This window comes from Physeter macrocephalus, chromosome 14 (genome assembly GCF_002837175.3).
Source record: "Physeter macrocephalus isolate SW-GA chromosome 14, ASM283717v5, whole genome shotgun sequence".
Taxonomy (NCBI): domain Eukaryota; kingdom Metazoa; phylum Chordata; class Mammalia; order Artiodactyla; family Physeteridae; genus Physeter; species Physeter macrocephalus.
In genome coordinates, this window is record NC_041227.1 from 103,374,011 (window position 1) to 103,392,844 (window position 18,834).

An 18,834-nucleotide genomic window follows, 5' to 3' on the forward strand; every position below is an offset into this window, starting at 1 on the left:
GTACCGCAAAAAAAAAATAAATAAATAAAAAATAAAAAGAACAGCCAGCTGAGATGACAAGATAACGTAAAGGAAGTCTATATATGGAAGACAGAGACCAAAATCAATAGGAGAATACAAAGCAATTAGGTAGAAAGAAATCATGCAAAGAAAATTTTAAGAAAAAAAATATTTCCAAGAGATACTTAAGACAAATTAAACTTTAAAAGAAATAAAAAAAGAGGAAGGAACACTTCTAAACTAATTTTATGAGGCCAGCATTATCCTGATACCAAAGCCAGACAAGGACACCAGAAGAAAAGAAAATTACAGGCCAGTATCCCTGATGCACATGGATGTAAAAATCCTCAACAAAATATTAGCAAACCAAATTCAACAATACATTAAAAGGATTATACATAATAATCAAGTGGGATTTAATCCAGGGATTTAAGGATGGCTCAACATCTACAAATCAGTCAATATGATACACCACATTAACCTAATGAAGGATAAAAATATGATCATCTTAATAGATGCAGAAAAAGCATTTGACAAAATTCAACATCCATTTGCGATAAAAAAAAAAAACTCTCAACAAAGTAGGTATAGAGGGGATATACTCAACATAATAAAGGCCATATATGACAAGCCCACAGCTAACATCATCCAGATTAGAAAAGAATAAGTGAAATTATTTGTTTGCATATGACATCCTTTTATATGTAGAAAACCCTAAAGACTTACTTAAAAACTGTTAAAATAAACAAATTCAGTAAAGTTGCAGGATACAAAATCAATATGCAAAAAATCGGTTGCATTTTTATACCCTAACAGCAAACTATCAGAAAGAAAAACTAAGAAAGCATGCTACAAACCACAAATGCACCTACTACTGTATGAATAGCATTTTGAGTGCTTCTTAAGGGCAAAAACGAAACCTGAAGCAAAATAAAATCTCATGTTCATAATACATTTAAACCACAAACCACAGTGTTCATCATGCAGTCAGTTTAAAACAAATGTAACATCCCAACAACAGAAAAACATAAACTCTTTATCCACTGAAGAGATATATACTCATATGTATTCCATGGAGTAATTCTCTTCAGATGAGGTATTTGTAAAATCTCTCTCATTAATGACAGTGCAGATGTGCTGACATCCTCAGGATGTTTCACTGAGATTCAAACTCACTGTATCCCATCTCCGGAGTCTCTTGATGAGCTGCATTTCCCCCCTTTTGTATTACACACGATGTTAGTAAGGTTAGAACTAAAACAGACTTAATTACAGTACCTTTCAAATAAGTCACTAAATATAGTTCTTTGTTCGGTCAACTGTGATTGCCCATGAAAATTACAGGAGTGTTGAAAAACAAAATGAATAGGAGTCTATTAAATTATGTCTGGGACAAAGCTTTTTTTATATGTGAATTTATGAGATAACTTATATTTGGAGAATTGATTACAATTTTAGGAAAGTGAACTTTGTTCTGCCATATGGGTCTCAAAATGGCAATACCTGAAACACTGGGATTTACAAGTACAGTACGGAGTCCCCCCTTATCTACGTGGGATGTGTTCCAAGACCCCCCAGTGGATGCCTAAAACCATGAATAGTAGCGAACTCTAGATATACTATAATTTTTCCTTTACATACATACCTAGAATAAAGTTTAATTTATAAATTAGGCACAGTAAGAGATTAACAACTAATAATAAAATAGAGCAATAATAACAATATACTGTAATAAAAGTTATGTGAATGTGGTCTCTCTCTCAAAATATTTTACAAATTTAATGCCTTTTCCATCTTAACTAAGCATTGTATCAAGCACTGTGGCCGTAAAACTAGCATGAATTTGTTTATCTCGCAAAGTAAAACTGAGGATAAGGGGGACCACTGTGTATATTGTGCCTGTTCATTTTTTTTTAACATCTTTATTGGAGAATAATTGCTTTACAATGGTGTGTTAGTTTCTGCTTTATAACAAAGTGAATCAGTTATACATATACATGTTCCCATACTCTTCCCTCTTGCGTCTCCCTCCCTCCCATTCCTCTAGGTGGTCACAAAGCACGGAGCTGATCTCCCTGTGCTATGCGGCTGCTTCCCACTAGCTATCTATTTTACGTTTGGTAGTGTATATATGTCCATGCCACTCTCTCACTTTGTCACAGCTTACCCTTCCCCCTCCCCACCATTTTTTTTTTTTTTTAGATTCCATATATATGTGTTAGCATACGGTATTTGTTTTTCTCTTTCTGACTTACTTCACTCTGTATGACAGACTCTAGGTCCATCCACCTCACTACAAATAACTCAATTTCGTTTCTTTTTAAAAAATATGGAACGCTTCACGAATTTGCGTGTCATCCTTGCGCAGGGGCCATGCTAATCTTCTCTGTATCGTGCCAATTTTAGTATATGTGCTGCCGAAGCGAGCACTGCCTGTTCATTTTGAAACAAAGAATTGCTTCTATACGAGCCAAGCAAAGAAAGATCAAAGTAAATTTATGAGACCTAACTACAGGTTCAGCCAAGATCAAGAGAGGATATCCTTTGACTCACTTTTGTCCACATTCCTCAAGGCATCAATTTAAACCTTACCTTCTTTCATAAGGTTCTTTTCCCCAAACCTTTTCTTTCCTAGTTTCCTGCTGCCAATTAGACAAATTGATACTGATACAAAGGGCATATATTATGTAACATATAACACAGAGCTACTTGGTTATAGAGCTACTTGGTAGAAAATGTTCTGTTTCTCAAGTTCATTATGCTATATTAATTTACTAATCTAAAAAAAATCTGTAGAGCAGTCTTTCAGACCTTCTGTTTTTACATTTATAATTAGCTAAGTAGAGAGAAGTTCTATTGTTTTTAGAAATAATCATTTTATGAGTTAGGTACACCAAATTCACGACAGGTTGCCTCTCATGGAAAGAGACAGAAATGAGACAAAATGGGGTGGAGGACAAAGGGTAATTTAGCTTTATATAGTCATGTTTTATTACTTTTATTTAAAATATTTAAATATTGGAATTTCTCAGAATAAAAATTTAAAAAAACTGTGTAGGAACTCATATATATACTCCTTATCACAGCCAACCAATCTCCTTTCTATAGGCTGTATAGGAAATCACAATGTGCAGAGTTTCCAATGGGGAAAGGCCAGTTACTTTCTCCCACACATGTTTAAAGTCCCAATTATCCAATAAGTCACTGAGAAAATACCCAAAGGCTCTCTGAGGTAGTCCAAACCAGGTTCTCACCAACTTCTCAAAAGACCCACATAGGCACATATTATTATTGTTAACTGGTATCTCTGAGGTCCAGAATCCACTTCTACCTGAGTAATGACATCTTCATATAGACATCTTACAGCATGAACACTCTGGCATAATTCATCTTATATTCTCAGACATGAAATATTACTTTCATCTGGGGAGATTTCTATAACTATTAGAATCTTGCTAGAACTCTCAAAGCTACACAAATATCATCAGTGATAAAATCATAAAACATTAAGTCTATTTGTTCTTCAGTAGTGAGAGACTGATTATACAAATAGACTATGACCAGATCATATACAACTCTGACACACAGTCTTTTTGGAGGGCAAACAACCTGGGAAGTCAAATCACAATCTCTGTAGCAGTCAGTTCAGAAGTTAGGATTTGGTCAATGACTGCCAGCTTCCTCATTTTTTTTTTTTTCCCCTCCACAGCCCACCACACACTTTCAACTCAGCACCAACCAGACAAAGACAAATATGCTTCCCAAACCAATTACCTAAGATGACTGGCTTCTAGTTAGCATTTCAGCTTCCCCATGCCAAACAGTCTCCAATCAGCGTATCTTTTCTCTTTTTCACCATAAAAGTTGCCCCCTCCCATGTGAATCTGCCAAATGCAAGTGATGGTGGTAATTTTCTTGCTACCACCAAGCTTTGAATTTATAGCCTGTTTGTTCTCATTTTGGGTGGTCTTTATTTCCACAGTAGTGCAAAAATCATGCAAAAAGAAAACTAACATTATGAGCATTTTATTCTAATCCAATTAAGATCACACTTCAATCTGGCTGTTAGCTATTGCTCTGTTTGCCAATCAGCTCACCAGAAACAATTTATTTCTTTTGATAAATGGTTTTTCATCACTTGAAAGACAAATCTGGTATTCTACTTCAATATTTGATGTTTCAGACTCACATTGGTATAGTTTCTTTCTTGAGAACTGTGATCACTTGAAAATAATAACCTAAGAAAAGATTGTGCTATATTTTAGAAAAACAATAATGCTGGTGGTATAACTTAGAACTAAATAGTGCAGTAAAATATCTGCTGTCAATCTGTGAATACATCTGCAGAAAATATCAGAGGGTGATTCCTAAATTTTGTTGATAGTGAAATGATAAATCAGAGCAACCTACAAGAGTTATGAAAATTTATCTGCAGTAAATTGAAGTTGTTTTGGGTAAATTGTGAGTTTAGACCTACAATGGCATAACTAATGTGAGTAGAAATTTTAATGACTTTATAAAAAAAAAGGTTAAGAATGAAAAATCAAGAGAATTATATTTTCAATCACATCTTTTAGATTTGGTAATAATGTAATTACTTAAGGAAGTAAAACAAAACTCCAAAATGTTCTCAGTTCTTTGTGTGATATTATATACCTGAAAAGAAAATTCAAAATATTTGTTAGAGGAATGAAGTATAATATGTAGGAAGTAGTGTTTATAGTAAACATATTGAAGTTTTACCGTAAATTATTTGCTATGATAGAGGAGCTTCCACAAATTATTAGAACAACAGAAGTTTTATCAAATGTTTTTTTAAACCACAAGTGGCCAGAGAATTGAATAATTTACTGACTTCAATTTTTATTTATCCTTTTTAAACTTCTATTATGTGCTATTCCAGGAAGTTGTTCTAAAGAGCTTCGGAGTAGAACTCTAGAACTCTAGGCTTTCTCCTATATAATTTACAATTTGAATTTTAAGGTCATTATTTAGAGAAAATATTCCTATATTATTAAAAAAAATAAGTAGCCCCTTCAGAAATAAGTTCATCTGAAATTCCATTACTAACTCTTAAGAGCAGAGTAATCTGAGTAAGCATTTCTACTAAATATTTCTACTAGGATTCACTGCCCTATCTGACAAACCCATTTCTTTCAGTTGCATTCATTATCTTGATAGCTTCATCTAAGTGTTGAATATTGCTCAACAAAAGACCACAGCCTCAATTGTAGGATAGCAGTAGCTCCAATTAGGAGACAAAAGATTGATTTATGGTTCACATTTGAAAGGAGTGTTGTTATTCCAGAAGATGATCTCTGTATTATATACAGTGATATACCATTTTAAAGAACTAATCCCATTTGGTTGAAAATCGTGAACCATGACCTGAATTATAGAGGAATAAATCTGTAAAGTAAATCTAGTTGCTAGGTTGCTATATGCTACCATTGGGTCCTTCCTGAAAATGCTAATTAATGATGACTACCAGAATATACCCAGATATGTACTGTGTCAGAAACTTCTAGTAAATTCATATTTCATCACACAATTCTCCTATATGATTGGCTACACTAAGACTGGGCATTCATACATAGACAAAGCCTATTATAATGGGCAAAGTGACCATGTCATTCCTTGAACGCATAACTAACTTACAGTCTACCTCTGTATCCACAGTTCTTCCATATCTGAGGTTCCACATCCAAGGATTCAACCAACCCACGGATCGTGTAGTACTGTACTATTTACTATTGAAAACAATCTGTGTATAAGTGGACCCATGCAGTCCAAACAGGTTTTGTTCAAGGGTCAACTGTACAGGCATACCTTGGAGATATTGCAGCTTTGGTTTCAGACCACTATAATAAAATGAATATCACAATAAAGTGAGTCACACAAATTTTTTGGTTTCTAAGTGCATATGGAAGTTATGTTTACACTATACTGTACAGTCTATTAAGTATGCAATAGCATTATATCTAAATGATCCACGTACATACCTAAATTAAACAACACTTTTTTGCTAAATAATGCTAACCATCATCTGAGCCTTCAGCAAGTCATAATCTTTTTGCTGGCAGAGGGTCCTGCCTCGACGTTAGTGGCTGCTGACTGATCAGGGTGGTGGTTGCTGAAGGTTGGGGGGGGACCGTGGCAATTTCTTAAAATAAGACAACAATGCAGTTTGCTGCATTGATTGACTCGTCCTTTCGTGAATGATTTCTCTGTAGCATGCAATGCTGCTTGACAGCATTTTACCCACAGGAGAACTTCTTTCAAATGTGGAGTCAATCCTCTCAAACCCTGACACCACTTTATCAACTAAGTTTATGTAATATTCTAAATTCTTTGTTGTCATTTCAACAGTCTTCACAACATCTTCACCAGGAGTAGATTCCATCTCAAGAAATCCCTTTCATTGCTCATCCATAAGAAGCAACTCCTCATCTGTTAAAGTTCTATCATGATAGCAGCAATTCAGTCACATCTTCAGGATCCACTTCTAATTCTGGTTCTCTTGCTATTTCCACCGCATCTGCAGTTGTTACTTCCTCCACTGAAGTCTTGAACCTCTCAAGTCATCCACAAGGGTTGGAATCAAGTTCTTCCAAAATCCTGTTAGTGCTGATATTTTGACCCCTTCCCACCAATCAGGAATGTTCTTAATGATGTAACAGAGGAGAACAAACCTGACTCCATGTTGGTTCTATTCCTTTAGCTCTAACCTTTGTGTTCTGTTGCCTGTGTTTAGTCACGCTGGTTCTGCACCTTTGTAAAAGAATGTTGCCTATAGTCTGACATATACACAATAGCCCTTTCTCAAGGTTCTGCCTCCCAGACTTGATTTTTAAAGGTACAACACTTTTCATATAGAGATAAAAAGTTGTAGAACAGAGAACGTTTGTCTTGTTGGAGGTTTACAGGAACGTGGTGACCAGACCTACATGGACACCCGCAGGAACAAAGGATTATCACATCCCCTCTGGGGTCTAGCAGGCCCCAAGAAGTCTGCAACAACCAGCCACACCCTCTCCCCTTTTAGTATAAAAGAAGCCTGAATTCTAACTTATGTAAGATGACTCTTTGGAACACTAGTCCACCATCTTCTCAGTCTGCTGGCTTCTGAATAAAATTGCTATTCCTTGCCCCACTACCTCGTTTCTCAATTTATTGGTCTGTCATGCAGCAAGCAGTACAAGCTTGGACTCTGTAACAATGACATCTAGAGCAGTGAATCCTTTCCAGAAGGTCTTCAATTTACTTGCTCAGATCTATCAGAGGAATCACTATCTACAGCTGCTAACAGCCTTATAAAATGTAGGACTTGAAAGTCAAAATTCTTAAATAGTAGGACTTGAAAGTCAAAATTACTCTTTGATCCATTGGTTGCAGAATGGATTTGGGTTAGCAGGCATGAAAATATTAATCTTGTACATCTCCATTTCAGCTCTTGGGTGACCAGGTGCATTGTCATTGAGCAGCAATATTTTGAAAGGTACCTTTTTTTCTGAGCAGTAGGTCCCAACAGTGCACTTAAAATATTCAGTAGCCCATGTTATAAACAGATGTGCTGTCATCCAGGCTTTGCTGTTCCATTTATAGAGCACAGGCAGGATAGATTTCGCATAATTCTTAAGGGCTCTAGGACTGGTTGGGCCGGGGGGTGGAGGGTGGGATGGGAGGGAGGTCCAAGAGGGAGGGGATATAGGTATACATATAGCTGATTCACTTCATTGTACAGCAGAAGCTAACACAACATTGTAAAGCAATTTTACTCCAAGTAAATAAATAAAGTGGGGGAGAGGTTCCCCCCTCCAAAAATTAAATAAACATTAGGTTGTTTTGAAAAAAAGGGGGGGGGGCTCTAGTATTTTCAGAATGGTAAATGAGCACCGGCTTCAACGTCAAGGTACCAGCTGCATTAGCCCCTAACTAGAGATGACTCTGTTGTTTGAAGCTTTTTTTTTTTTTTTTTTTTTTTTGCGGTAGGCGGGCCTCTCACTGTTGGGGCCTCTCCCGTTGCGGGACACAGGCTCTGGATGCGCAGGCTCAGCGGCCATGGCTCACGGTCCCAGCCGCTCCGCGGCATGTGGGATCTTCCCGGACCGGGGCACGAACCCGCGTCCCCTGCATCGGCAGGCCGACTCTCAACCACTGCGCCACCAGGGAAGCCAGGGAAGCCCTGTTGTTTGAAGCTTTGAAGCCAGGCATTAGATTCTCCTCTCTAGTATAAAAGTCCTAGATGGCATTTTTTTTTCCAATAGAAGGCCGTTTCATGAATATTGAAAATCTGTTGTTTAGTGTAGCCACCTTCATTAATTACCTTAGCTTAGATCTTCTGGATAACTTGCTGCAGCTTCTGTTGATATATCTGCACTTGCTATTTCACTTTGCATTTTACGTTATGGAGATGGCTTCTTTCCTTAAAGCTTATGAACCAACCTCTGCTAGCTTCAAACTTTTCTTCTGCAGCTTCCTCATCTCTCTTAGCCTTCAAAGAATTGAAGAGAGTTAGGGTGTTGCTCTGGATTCGGCTTTAGCCTGAGGGAATGTTGTGGCTGGTTTCATCTTCTTTACAAACCACTAAAATTTTCTCCATATCAGCAATAAGGCTGTTTTGCTTTCTTATCATTCATGCGTTCATTGAAGTAGTACTTTTAATTTCCTTCAAGAACTTTTCCTATGTATTCACAACCTAGCTAACCAGTGCAAGAGGCCTAGCTTTTGGCCTGCACCAGCTTTTTTTTTTTTATAAATTTATTTATTTATTTATTATTTTTTTTGGTTGTGCTGGGTCTTCATTGCTGCGCGCAGGCTTTTCTCTAGTTGCAGCGAGCGGGGGCTACCCTTTGTTGCGGTGCCCAGGCTTCTCATTGCAGTGGCTTCTCTTGTTGTGGAGCACGGGCTCTAGGCGTACGGGCTTCAGTAGTTGTGGCACGTGGCCTCAGTAGTTGTGGCTCGTGGGCTCTAGAGCTCAGGCTCAGTAGTTGTGGCACACAGGCTTAGTTGTTGTGCGGCATGTGGGATCTTCCTGGACCAGGGCTTGAACCCGTGTCCCCTGCATTAGCAGGCGGATTCTCAACTACTGCGCCACCAGGGAAGTCCCTACATCAGCTTTTGACATCCCTTCCTTGCTAAGCTTAATCTTTCTAGCTTTTGATTTAAAGTGAGAGACATGTAACTCTTCCTTTCACTTGAACACTTAAGAGGCCACTGTAGGGTTAATAATTGGCTGAACTTCAATATTGTCTCAGGGAATAGGGAGGACTGAGGAGAGGGAAAGAGGTGGGGGAATGGCCTGTTGGTGAAGCAGTCAGAACACACACATTTATCGATTAAGTTTGCCATCTTATATGAGCACAGTTCATGGCGTCCCCAAACTATTACAACAGTAACATCAAAGATTTACTGATCACAGATCACCACAAAAAGTACAAGGAAAAAGTTTGAAATATTCTAAGAATTACCAAAATGTGCCACAGAGACATGAAGTGAGCATATGCTGTTGGAAAAATGGCGCTGATGGACTTGCTCAATATGCAGTTGCCACGAACCTTCAATTTGTAAAAAAAATGAAGCATCTGCAAAGTACAACAAAGCTAAGGACAATAAAATGAGCTATGCATGTATGAGAAGCCAGTCTAATAATCTAATGAAAAATGATAACATCCAATAATACTTGAATAAAAGATTATCAGCAGAAATATTTAACTTAAAAAATTTAACCTTTAAATACCATTGGTCTGTCTTAGTTCAAACCAAATTGTCTGTAGGATCATGTGATATGCCAGTTAGTATGTTTTTCTTATTCAGGTGCAAATATCACAAAAATCACATTTTTGCAAATGTCCAATATTCCAAAGATTGATTGCTGATGTCTTTTTTTCATTGAATCCTTATAAAATATACTGCCTCTATAAAAGACTCTAGATAGAAATAAGAATCAACAGTGAAATAAATTCCATTAACACATTTTTATGGAAATAAGTTTAGTGGCAGCCTTCCAAAGCCCCATGTGGAGAGGTGGTAAACTAACTTTTAAAGCCCACATGGGGGGGCTTCCCTAGCGAAGCAGTGGTTAAGAATCCAATGCAGGGGACACTGGTTTGAGCCCTGGTCTGGGAGGATCCCACATGCTGCGGAGCAACTAAGCCTGTGCACCACAACTACTGAGCCTGAGCTCTAGAGCCCACGAGCCACAACTACTGAGGCCACGTGCCACAACTACTGGAGCCCGTACGCCTAGCGCCCGTGCCCCACAACAAGAGAAGCCACTGCAATGAGAAGCCCGCGCACCGCAACGAAGAGTAGCCCCCGCTCGCTGCAACTAGAGAAAGCCCGGGCGCAGCAACGAAGACCCAACACAGCCAAAAATAAATAAATAAATAAATAAAATTTTTAAAAATATGTATTTCTTTTCAAACTAAATAAGACACTGAAGGATATATTATATGGGCCAGCACTCATACAATGTTTATTTACATTTTTCTTCATAGTTTTTAATCTCAACTGAAAAATTATACCTGACATCACTGTTTTAATTATAAACATTATACTCTCATCTTTATTAAAACACTTTACTTTCTTCCTTTTAACGTTATCCTTATCATTCATGTCCATATACCCATTTGTAATATAAATTACAATTACCTGTAATTCATTTTATACCAGAAATCTTGGTAACTTTTTTTTGTGTGTGACCACGTCACGCATCTTGTGGGATCTTAGTTCCCTGACTAGCATTCGTACCTGGGCCCCCTGCAATGGAAGTGTGGAATCCAAACCACTGGACAACCAGGGAATACCCGGTAACCTTTTAAATCAACTCATCATATTAGAAAATCTTCACAATAAATTCAGATAATAATTCAATACATTTGTAAATATGGATCGTTTGTTTTTAATCTCTAAAATGAGTAAAATTCTCTTATATCTCAGATGTATATAAGGTAAAATAATATTGGAACACACTTCTCAAAAAAATAGTATTTAATTCTTATGGACTGAATCCCCCAAATAATGCATCTCCATATTCAACTGTAATATGGTATACAGAAATGCATGAAAATGTTGTGACAGAAACTATAATGATTTGCCTAAAACAAATACTTGCAAAACAAACCCTGCCCCTTCCCTCTGAAGGTCTAACATTTGTTTAAATTGTATGCTTGGGGCTCTTAGTTATGACTAATCACTTCATACATACCATTTTCCCTATGATCTTCTTTGTTCCACAGGACTATCTTTTTGTTAATCAAAAAATATTTTTACAGTTATAGATTTAAAGACAAACTGGGCATATAGCAGAGTTTATTACCACCCCACACACACACATACACACAGTTTCCCCCGTTATTACATTAGTACGGTACATTTCTTACAATTTATGAACTAATATTGAAACATTATTAAGCAGTCCATGGCTTATTTGGATTTCCTTAGGTTTCACATAATGGCCTCTTTCTGTTCCAGTATCCCATTTAGGATACCACTTACATTTAGTCACCATATCTGTTTAGGCGCCTCTTAGCTCCTTCGTTTCTTTTTAGGATCTTGACAGTTTTGAGTAGTTCTGGTTAGGTAAATTGTAGGTTGCTTCCCTATTAGAATTTTTGTGATGCTTTTCTCATGGTTAGACTGGGATTAAGAACTTTTGTGAAGATGATCATAGAGGTTAAGTACCATTTTCATCACATCATATCAAAGGTACGTACTATTTATAATGATTTATGACTACTGATGTTGACCTTGATCATCTGGCTGAGGTAGTGTTCATCAGATTTCTCCCATAAAGTTACTCTCTGTGTCTCCCTGTTCCCACTTTCCACATTGTATTCTTTGGAATGAAGTCACTGTACACATCCCATACTTAAGGAATGGGGAGTTATGCTCCCCTGCATAATTTGGTATTATTCTGTATGAAGAGATTTGTCTCTTCATCTCCATTTATTAATTTACCCAATTATTCATTTATATCAGTACAGACTCACAGATATTTATTTTATACAGTACTATATTATTTATTTTTTGTCGTTCAAATGTTTCCAGGCTTGCCCATCAAGAGCTCTTTCAGTTTGTTCCTAATGCTTTTTTTTTAAAGCCCTTAAATGCTTTAAAAATTTAAAGCATACCCCCGACTAATGCTTTTTTTTTTTAAGCCCTTCCTTACTTTCTGTCACTACAAGATGCTCCAGGCTGATATTGTATATTTTTTGCTCCAATCCTTGAAACACAGACACACAACACACACAGACATATACACACATGGGGAGAATGACATGTAATGATGGAAGAAGACTGAAATGCTGCAGCTGCAAGCCAAGAACTCCAAGGATTGCTGGCATACCACCAGAAACTAGGCATAGGCAAGAAAGGATTCTCCTCTACAGGTCTAGAGCAGCCCCTTAATTTTGACATCTACTCTCCAGAACTGTGGAAGAATAAATTTCTGTTGTTTTGAGCCAAACAGTTCATGGTACTTTGTCATGGAAGCCCTAGGAAACTAATATATTCACCTGAACTCTGCCCCTGCCCTATATTATTTTCCCCAAACAGTAAATGGCACCACATTCACCCAGTTGCTCAAGTTGCTCCCACAAACCTGGGAGTTCTTGATTCTGCTCTTTCTCTCATCCCCACATCTAATTTATCAGGAACTTTTGTTGATTCTATCCCCCAAATATACCCTGAATCCATCCACTTCCATCTCCTCAGCTACCACCAAAGTCCAATGACTATTATTCCTAGCCTACACAGATTACTGCAACAGCCTCTCAATTGGTCTCCCTACTTCAATTCTTACCCTTTTCCAGCCCTTTCTCCACATAGCAGCCAGAGTTATCTTCTTAAAATGTAAATATGATCATGTACTTCTTTGCTTAAGAAAAAAATTCAAACTCCCTATAGGAGTCACAAAGGCCCTATGAGGGTCTGACTTGACTCCCGCCTGACTTCTCCAACTTTGTATCTGGTTACCCTCTTCCTCATCCACAAAGCTTCAGCCATGATGGTGGCTCCCAACTGCCTCATGGCTTTTACCCTTCTGTCTGGACCCCTGTGCCCTACACTCCTCATGTGGTTAGATCTTTCTCAACTCCTTCAAGTCTAATCTTAAATATTTAATATATATATATTTGTGAGATGAATATAAGATGAGTTCCTTGGTAAACGCAGTTATAGAAACTGTCACTCAGGAAAGAAAAAATATTATTTCCTACCAGTATTCAAATTAAGAAAGTGTTAAATAAAATCACTAATATAATGCAGGTAATTTATTGGTGTTTATATTATATACAAGATCTCTATTAGGTCAGGAGGGAAGGATACTAATACTAATACTAATCTAAATAAATATTGTACCCTTATAGACTTGGAAAATAGTGGGTCAGCTCTTGTTTTCAGAGACAATTCCCTTATTTGGGCAGAATTAAAGATATCTGGCCCAGAAAATTTTTCCTACTGACAAGAAAAACATTCTTACCTCATTCCTCTTTAGAATATACTCAATGCCTATAGCCTTTGCTCTAGAATAGAACAAATTATCAATGTATCAGGTATTAACACCATACAGACACAAACTCAATTTTATATTTGAATTGTCTTATTTATCTTCAAAATCCCCTCACTCATAACTTTTCATAGCTGTCTTCCCTAAAACTAAAAAAATGTATATTCTTCATATATGCCATATTAATCATGTCTTTCAAACAGAGGGCCTGTTTTATGGGTTGTAAAATCAATCTATGAGTGAACAATGTTTTTTAAAAATGAATAGAAATATCAGAGTTCATCATTGTATTAAGTTTCATAAAACTTTGATTTCAGGTTGTATTTGTGTGTGTGAGTGCATGTGTGTAGTAAGTCACAATACATCTCTTACTGTGGATTGAAGTTAAAAAAAGATTAAAAGCATTGCTATATATGTCTACCTAAGCAATAATCAGATCATGTCACTCACATGCCTAAAATTCTTCAGTACCTTCCTAATTCACTTAAAATAAAATCTAACCTTACCATGATCTATAAGGGCCCTATACAGTCTGAACTCTGCCTCTCTTTTCAGTGTTATCATATGCCACCTTCCTCTTTACTCACTAATTCCCCAGTAATATCAGTCTCCTTTCAGGTCCTCAAACATGACAAGCTATTTTGTCCTCAGGATCTTTGCATATGTTCTTTTCTCCTTTGTTATATTATCTGTAAAAAAATACTTTAAAATACCTTAGTATACAGTGAGATGGTTTGTTTAAATCTCTTCTACTGTTTCTCAGTAAGGTTAGGGGTGAGATGGGATGGTAACAGGTGAGGTGGCATGCTCCCGCAAGGAATATTAGAAAGGTCTGTGTGGAGGGGTAGCTTTTGTTACTACAACATAACCTGGGGGTGAGGGTGGGGCTGTCACTGGCATTTGTGGGCAGGATTCAGGGATGCTAAATATTCGGTAACACATAAGATAGTCTGCCTAATGAAAAACTGTCCTGCTCAAAATACCAAAAGAACATTCTCCTCACCACCTGTCCCCATTATGACAAATTGCATCCCTAATCTAAGGACAGTTAGTTAATATTTGAATCACCATAATTCAGAAATATCCATTCCAAGGTATTTGAATTACATACATACATACATACATACATGCACACACACATAAATAACAAAAGCAAAAAATCCTACCCTCTAAATTTTAGAGTTTGGTCGACTCACATTTAACGCAATTACCAATATGGTTGGATTTATGTCTGTTATTTTGCTGTTTTCTGTATGTCTTACAGCTTTTTAGTTTCTCTGTTCTTCTTTTACTGCCTTCTTTTATGTTAGACAATTTTTGGGGATACCATTTTAATTTCTCTTATTTTTAAACTATAATTTTGGATTACATTCTAGTATATTTCTCTTAATTGGTTGCTCTAGAGATTAAACTACTTATCTTATCACAATCTACTTAATGCTAATACTAATTCTGGTAAAATATAGGAATTGGCTGTAATATAGCTCTATTTTCTTCTCCTTCTTTTGTCTTAATATTGTTATATATACAATATTTCTATACATTACAAGCCCAACAAACAGTATTATATTTATTGCTTTATACAATCTTTTTTTAAAAAATATTTATTTATTTATTGGCTACATTGGGTCTTAGTTGCAGCACACGGGATCTTTCATTGTGGCACTCAGGCTTCTCTCTAGTTGTGGCATGCAGGCTCCAGAGCTCATGGGTTCTGCAGTTGTGGCACACAGGCTCTCTAGTTGTGGCGTGAGGGCTTAGTTGCCCCGTGGCATGTGGGATCTAAGTTTTCCAACCAGAGATTGAACCAACGTCCCCTGCATTGCAAGACAGATTCTGAACCACTGGACTACCAGGGAAGGCCCAACAATCTTATATTTTGAAAAGCTACTACTAAAATTAAAGAAAAAAAAATGTTTATACTATCTTTTACATTTACCCAAATAGTTACCACTTCTGGTGTTCTTATTCCTGTGTGTTTGGGTTACTGTCCGGTACCATTTCCCTTTAGCCTGAAGTAATTCTTTTGGTATATCTTGTAATTTTCTCAGTATTTATCTGGGAGTGTCTTTATTTCACCCTCATTTGTATTGCTGTATATGGAAATCTTGACTGACAATGTTTTTCTCCCCAGCATTCCACTGCCTTCTGGCCTCCACTGAAACAGCTATACATTTTGTTCCCTTTTACACGATGAGTCATTTTTCTCTGGCTGCTTTCACGATTTTCTCTTTGCCTTTGGTTCTCTCAGTAGTTTGATTATGACTATGATGTATCTAGGCATGGATCTCTTTGTGTTTATCTTTTTGAGTCTTGGGTGTTTACTGACCTCCTTAGATCTGCAGATTAATGTTTTTCCATCAAATTTAGAAAGTTTTCAGCCATTATAAGTTCAAATACTTCTTTTGCCTCTTTCTCTTCTCTCCTTCTGTAACTCCTATTACACTTAACAGGGGTACACATTTGATGTCTCACAAGTCTCTAAGGTTCTGTTCATTTTCCTTCAGTCTCTTGTTCTCTGTTCTACAGATTGCATACTTTCTCTTGGTCTATACTTCAATTCACCAACTCATTATTCTGCTATCTCAAACCTTCTGTTACCCATCCACTGAATTATTTGTTACTGTACTTTTCAAATCTAGAATTTCCATTTAGTTCTTTTAGTTAGTTTCTATTTATTGACTGATTTAATTACTTGAACATATTTATAATACCTGTTTTTAAATCTTTTATCTGCTAAATCCAACATCCAGGCATACTCAGAGTTAATTTCTAATGACTGCTTTTTCTCCTGAGTATGGCTAATAATTTCTTGTTGAAAACTGGACATTTTATTTATTTTTTACTTTTTTTTTTTAACATCTTTATTAGAGTATAACTGCTTTACAACGGTGTGTTACTTTCTGCTTTATAACAAAGTGAATCACCTATACATATACATATATTCCCATATCTCCTCCTTCCGGCATCTCCCTCCCATCCTCCCTATCCCACCCCTCTAGATGGTCACAAAGCACTGAGCTGATCTCCCTGTGCTATGTGGCTGCTTCCCACTAGCTATCTATTTTACATTTGGCAGTGTATATATGTCCATGCCACTCTCTCACTTCGTCCCAGCTTACGCTTCCCCCTTCCCGTGTCAAGTCCATTCTCTACGTCTGCGTCTTTATTCCTGTCCTGCCCATAGGTTCTTCAGAACCCTTTTTTTTTTTTTTTTTTAGATTCCTTATATATGTGTTAGCATACGGTATTTGTTTTTCTCTTTCTGACTTACTTCACTTTATCTCTTTCTGACTTACTACACTCTGTATGACAGACTCTAGGTCCATCCAGTTCACTACAAATAACTCAATTTCATTTCTTTTTATGGCTGAGTAACATTCCATTGTATATATGTGTCACACGTTCTTTATCCATTCATCCGATTATGGACACTTAGGTTGCTTCCATGTCCTGGCTATTGTAAATAGAACTGCAATGAACGTTCTGGTACATGACTCTTTTTGAATTATGGTTTTCTCAGGGTATATGCCCCGTAGTGGGATTGCTGGGTTGTATGGTAGTTCTATTTTTAGTTTTTTAAGGAAACTCCATACTGTTCTCCATAGTGGCTGCATCAATTTACATTCCCACCAACAGTGTAAGAGGGTTCCCTTTTCTCCACAACCCCTCCAGCATTTACTGTTTGTAGATTTTTTGATGATGGCTATTCTGACTGGTGTAAGGTGATACCTCACTGTAGTTCTGATTTGCATTTCTCTAATGATTAGTGATGCTGAACATTCTTTCATGTGTTTGTTGGCAATCTGTATATCTTCTTTGGAGAAATGTCTATGTAGGTCTTCTGCCCATTTTTGGATTGGGTTGTTTGTTCTTTGATATTGAGCTGCATGAGCTGCTTGTAAATCTTGGAGATTAAACCTTTGTCAGTTGCTTCATTTGCAAATATTTTCTCCCATTATGAGGGTTGTCTTTTCATCTTGTTTATGTTTTCCTTTGCTGTGCAAAAGCTTTTAAGTTTCATTAGGTCCCATTTGTTTATTTTCTTTTATTTCCATTTCTCTAGGAGGTGGGTCAAAAAGGATCTTTGCTGTGATTTATGGCACAGAGTGTTCTGCCTATGTTTTCCTCTAAGAGTGTTATAGTGTCTGGCCTTATTTTTAGGTCTTAATCCACTGTGAGTTTATTTTTGGGTATGGTATTAGGAAGTGTTCTAATTTCATTCTTTTACATGGAGCTGTCCAGTTTTCCCAGCACCACTTACTGAAGAGGCTGTCTTTTCTCCATTGTATATTCTTGCCTCCTTTATAAAAAATAAGGTGACCATACGTGCGTGGGTTTATCTCTGGGCATTCTATCCGGTTCCATTGATCTATATTTCTGTTTCTGTGCCAGTACCATACTGTCTTGAATACTGTGGCTTTGTAGTATAGTCTGAAGTCAGGGAGCTTGATTCCTCCAGCTCTGTTTTTCTTTCTCAAGATTGCTATGACTATTTGGCGTCTTTTGTGTTTCTATACAAATTGTGAAACTCTTTTGTTCTAGATCTATAAAAAATGCCATTGGTAGTTTGATAGGCATTGCATTGAATCTGTAGATTGCTTTGGGTAGTAGAGTCATTTTCACAATGTTGCTTTTTCCAATCCAAGAACATGGTATATCTCTCCACCTGTTTGCACCATCTTTAATTTCTTTCATCAGTGTCTTATAGTTTTCTGCATACAGGTCTTTTGTCTCCTTAGGAAGGTTTATTCCGAGCTATTTTATTCTTTTTGTTGCAATGGTAAATGGGAGTATCTCCTTAATTTCTCTTTCAGAGTTTTCATCATTAGTGTACAGGAATGCAAGAGATTTCTGTGCATTAATTTTGTATCCTGCTACTTTACCAAATTCATTGATTAGCTCTAATAGTTTTCTGGTAGCATCTTCAGGATTCTCTATGTATAGTATCATTTCATCTGCAAACAGTCACAGTTTTACTTCTTCTTTTCCGATTTGGATTCCTTTTATTTCTTTTTCGTCTCTTATTGCTGTGGCCAGAACTTCCAAAATGATGTTGAATAATAGTGGTGAGAGTGGACAACCTTGTCTTTTTCCAGATCTTAGAGGAAATGGTTTCAGTTTTTCACCATTGAGAATGATGTTGGCTGTGGGCTTGTCATATATGGCCTTTATTATGTTGAGGTAAGTTCCCTCTATGCCTACTTTCTGGAGGGTTTTTATCACAAATGGGTGTTGAATTTTGTCAAAAGCTTTTTTTGCATCTACTGAGATGATCATATGGTTTTTCTCCTTCAATTTGTTAATATGGTGTATCACATTGA

General features: G+C 36.9%; 1 protein-coding gene and 1 non-coding gene across 2 annotated transcripts in view; both read right to left on the minus strand.

The window, feature by feature from the left end:
• Positions 1-18,834, minus strand: part of PPM1E (protein phosphatase, Mg2+/Mn2+ dependent 1E) — a 202,805-nt gene that overhangs the window by 90,019 nt on the left and 93,952 nt on the right. The window lies entirely within an intron of this gene.
• Positions 2,324-2,430, minus strand: LOC112066026 (U6 spliceosomal RNA). Its single transcript, XR_002892386.1, has one exon. It is a non-coding gene; the product is annotated as a U6 spliceosomal RNA (small nuclear RNA).